Source organism: Drosophila mauritiana, unplaced genomic scaffold, assembly GCF_004382145.1.
Source record: "Drosophila mauritiana strain mau12 unplaced genomic scaffold, ASM438214v1 Y_33, whole genome shotgun sequence".
Classification (NCBI taxonomy): domain Eukaryota; kingdom Metazoa; phylum Arthropoda; class Insecta; order Diptera; family Drosophilidae; genus Drosophila; species Drosophila mauritiana.
Genome location: NW_022881579.1, coordinates 384,883 through 389,868, shown reverse-complemented (window position 1 = coordinate 389,868; position 4,986 = coordinate 384,883). Strand labels below are relative to the sequence as shown.

Below are 4,986 nucleotides of genomic sequence, written 5' to 3'. Positions count from 1 at the left end.
TTCGTTATAAATAGTTCCAATAGTTCTTGTAAGCAAAGTTATTTTTATTTTATTTAACGCCATTTAACGAACCAACGAAGAATAATAACAAAACCAAGATTTTTTTTTTCCGAATCATTAATAAGAGACAATTCTAGATGAAAAATATTTCAATTTTTTATGCTAGACATTTCTCAGTATTATTTGATTGAAAAAGAAAATATTTCTCTTCGTTTTTTCACATTCAAATGTGAGATAATGTTTTTCATTTCTTTTTTAATATTATGAATAAAATCATTATTTAATCCAATAATATACCATATGCTTATAAAAAATTTATAAACAACTTAATTAGCATAGTCTTACAACCCTCAACCATATGTAGTCCAAGCAGCACTATAAAATTAATTAAAGTACATAACAGCATGGACTGCGATATGCGTTCAAAATGTCGATGTTCATGTGTCCTGCAGTTCACACGATGACGCACAGTTTGCTGCGTTCTTCATCGACCCATGAGCCGAGTGATCCACCGCTTAGAGTTTTATAATTCATTTTTTATAATATCAATATTGTTTTATTGAAAGAAATTAAAAATACACCATTTTACTGGCATATATCAATTCCTTCAATAAATTTATTTTTATACCTAAAAATAAATGTTGCGATATGTCTTAGTTTCATATAAGCATTATGTATCATAAAAATCTGGTTATGGTTTGCTATTTTGGGTGACACATACTGCAAAATTTATATAAAACATTAACCTGATGGATGACAGGTACAAACATTGTATATTTTAGGTTGTTGCATTAGCCAACGTATGCTCATAACATAGATGAACAATACATATTCGCAACGCGTGTATATTATGGTCCATATACACACACTTTATTTTGAATACCACATTCAAAATTATTTTAATTTTAATTCGACTTCTACTTTCAAATTTTGTTCAGTTTCTTCGATTTCCATTTTCGAGAATTTGTTTTTATAGGAAACGCCATTGTTGTAGTAGGTACTGCCACAAATACGCACAACAACATTAATAATGTTAAAGTCTTTTTATGAGGTTGCCAAGCCCCACATATAAAATAAAAGCCATCTTCATTTTATTTTGACTTTAACTTTTGATTCCGTGGAATCATTTTGTAATATTTTTATTTTGGTAAATTGTATTTATTTGTATTATAACAAATGTTTTATTAACGATAAGGATATTATACAATAATGATCCTTCCGCAGGTTCACCTACGGAAACCTTGTTACGACTTTTACTTCCTCTAAATAATCAAGGTCAACTTTTGCGAAACAACCGTAACACGCAAGGCGTCACAGTGATCACGTCCGGAGACCTCACTAAATAATTCAATCGGTAGTAGCGACGGGCGGTGTGTACAAAGGGCAGGGACGTAATCAATGCGAGTTAATGACTCACACTTACTGGGAATTCCAAGTTCATGTGAACAGTTTCAGTTCACAATCCCAAGCATGAAAGTGGTTCAGCGGTTTACCCGGACCTCTCGGTCTAGGAAATACACGTTGATACTTTCATTGTAGCGCGCGTGCAGCCCAGGACATCTAAGGGCATCACAGACCTGTTATTGCTCAATCTCATTATTGCTAGACGCAATTTGTCCATTTAAGAAGCTAGTGTCCTTATAATGGGACAAACCAACAGGTACGGCTCCACTTACATAAACACATTCAAACACAATAAACATTTTACTGCCACCATGAATGAAGGCTACATAAGCTTCAGCACCATAATCCTGAAGATATCTATTTAATATATTTGAGTCTCGTTCGTTATCGGAATTAACCAGACAAATCACTCCACGAACTAAGAACGGCCATGCACCACCACCCATAGATTCGAGAAAGAGCTATCAATCTGTCTTACACACTTATGTTCGGACCTGGTAAGTTTTCCCGTGTTGAGTCAAATTAAGCCGCAGGCTCCACTCCTGGTGGTGCCCTTCCGTCAATTCCTTTAAGTTTCAGCTTTGCAACCATACTTCCCCCGGAGCCCAAAAGCTTTGGTTTCCCGGGAAGCGACTGAGAGAGCCATAAAAGTAGCTACACCCAATTGCTAGCTGGCATCGTTTATGGTTAGAACTAGGGCGGTATCTGATCGCCTTCGAACCTCTAACTTTCGTTCTTGATTAATGAAAACATCTTTGGCAAATGCTTTCGCTTAAGTTAGTCTTACGACGGTCCAAGAATTTCACCTCTCGCGTCGTAATACTAATGCCCCCAAACTGCTTCTATTAATCATTACCTCTTGATCTGAAAACCAATGAAAGCAGAACAGAGGTCTTATTTCATTATCCCATGCACAGAATATTCAGGCATTTGAAGCCTGCTTTAAGCACTCTAATTTGTTCAAAGTAATAGTACCGGCCCACAATAACACTCGTTTAAGAGCACTAGTGCAGGTTTTTAAATAGGAGGAACATATGAAAAAATACAAGTATTTAATCACATATAAGAACTCCACCGGTAATACGCTTACATACATAAAGGTATAGTACTAACCACAATTGTAAGTTGTACTACCCGTATGAAGCACAAGTTCAACTACGAACGTTTTAACCGCAACAACTTTAATATACGCTATTGGAGCTGGAATTACCGCGGCTGCTGGCACCAGACTTGCCCTCCAATTGGTCCTTGTTAAAGGATTTAAAGTGTACTCATTCCAATTACAGGGCTCGGATATGAGTCCTGTATTGTTATTTTTCGTCACTACCTCCCCGAGCTGGGAGTGGGTAATTTACGCGCCTGCTGCCTTCCTTAGATGTGGTAGCCGTTTCTCAGGCTCCCTCTCCGGAATCGAACCCTGATTCCCCGTTACCCGTTGCAACCATGGTAGTCCTAGATACTACCATCAAAAGTTGATAGGGCAGACATTTGAAAGATCTGTCGTCGGTACAAGACCATACGATCTGCATGTTATCTAGAGTTCAACCAATATAACGATCTTGCGATCGCTTGGTTTTAGCCTAATAAAAGCACATGTCCCATAAGGTTCATGTTTTAATTGCATGTATTAGCTCTAGAATTACCACAGTTATCCAAGTAACTGTTAACGATCTAAGGAACCATAACTGATATAATGAGCCTTTTGCGGTTTCACTTTTAATTCGTGTGTACTTAGACATGCATGGCTTAATCTTTGAGACAAGCATATAACTACTGGCAGGATCAACCAGAATAATGTTTTTCCTTCATATTCCATTCATATATTTTGAATCGAAATAAGCAATATAATAGATATATAGATATATAGATTTTTCACTTTATATAATTCCATGATTTTTATTATATTGAATAAAATTCAATATTTCGCCTTTGGGTAAAATTTTAAATATATAAGTAAAAAAATCCATTCGATTACGGCCATTTTTATATAGCATTCGTAATCCATATTTTCATTTTTAATTTATACTTGTTTTACCAATATAACAAGAATTTCATCTAATTATTGTAATATATATATTTCTATAATTTTTTAATCTTTTTATACATACATATTTCATTATAAAATATCATTTTATTTCCAACATACATAATTATTGTATCCACACATGTACAATTTTTGTTTAACCAATATAAATATTAAGTTAAATCATTTGCATTTTGAAGATAAATTTAAAATTTATCTCTTTTCATATATATCTCTGGTAATATATAACATAAAACCAAGCGCATATGATAATATTCCACATTTAATATATAATTTTATATTTCTTTCATAAGAATCCATATTTGTATTATACCGTAACGATATAATAATCCAACTATACGGCAGGTAATAAATTAATATTTGCCTGCCTCCAAAAATTAACGATAATATATGGAAACGATTTGTTATTCTATATATAATAGAAACTTGACTTTTGTTTCAACGATATTATCTATAAAGCGTATATTCCTATTATCCGCGGAGCCAAGTCCGTGTTCTATAGAACTGAGAAACAAATTTGTACGGATAATAATATACTTTATTGTATGTAACCAATATAAACATAATCCGAAATAAATATTTCGAATAAAGCGGGAGGTCGGCAACCACTGCCTACCTATAGTAGTTTTTGAACCCGCTGTCCTCAAAGCGGGTATTTTCAATTCCGTTTGCCACCCAACATACGGGCTATTCTCTTATATATTAAGAGATTATAGGAACATTTCATTTTTTTTTCCATTATTCATATATAATATGATTATTTTTTCCCTTATACATATAATAATTAATCATTTTCATGTGTATATTATTTAATTTACTCATATTATTGCCAAAATCATATGAATACATAAGTTTTGAACAATATGAGAGGTCGGCAACCACTGCCTACCTATAGTAGTTTTTGAACCCTCTGTCGTAATTCCGGTCGTTTACACTACTATACCCTCTCACTATAATGGCTTTTCTCTATAATACTAAGAGAATGTGGGATATTTTCAGCATTTTTTCCCTTATACATATAATAATTAATCATTTTCATATGTATATTATTAATTTACTCATATTATTGCCAAAATCATATGAATACATAAGTTTTGAACAATATGAGAGGTCGGCAACCACTGCCTACCTATAGTAGTTTTTGAACCCTCTGTCGTAATTCCGGTCGTTTACACTACTATACCCTCTCACTATAATGGCTTTTCTCTATAATACTAAGAGAATGTGGGATATTTTCAGCATTTTTTCCCTTATACATATAATAATTAATCATTTTCATATGTATATTATTTAATTTACTCATATTATTGCCAAAATCATATGAATACATAAGTTTTGAACAATATGAGAGGTCGGCAACCACTGCCTACCTATAGTAGTTTTTTGAACCCTCTGTCGTAATTCCGGTCGTTTACACTACTATACCCTCTCACTATAATGGCTTTTCTCTATAATACTAAGAGAATGTGGGATATTTTCAGCATTTTTTCCCTTATACATATAATAATTAATCATTTTCATATGTATATTATTTAATT

The 4,986-nt window shown here is 33.3% G+C and overlaps 2 non-coding genes across 2 annotated transcripts; both read right to left on the bottom strand.

The window, feature by feature from the left end:
• Positions 1–344: 344 nt before the first annotated feature.
• On the bottom strand, positions 345–523 carry LOC117150134. The gene has a single exon (XR_004460714.1). It is a non-coding gene; the product is annotated as a 5.8S ribosomal RNA (ribosomal RNA).
• Positions 524–1,207: 684 nt separating this feature from the next.
• On the bottom strand, positions 1,208–3,197 carry LOC117150135. The gene has a single exon (XR_004460715.1). It is a non-coding gene; the product is annotated as a small subunit ribosomal RNA (ribosomal RNA).
• Positions 3,198–4,986: the final 1,789 nt, after the last annotated feature.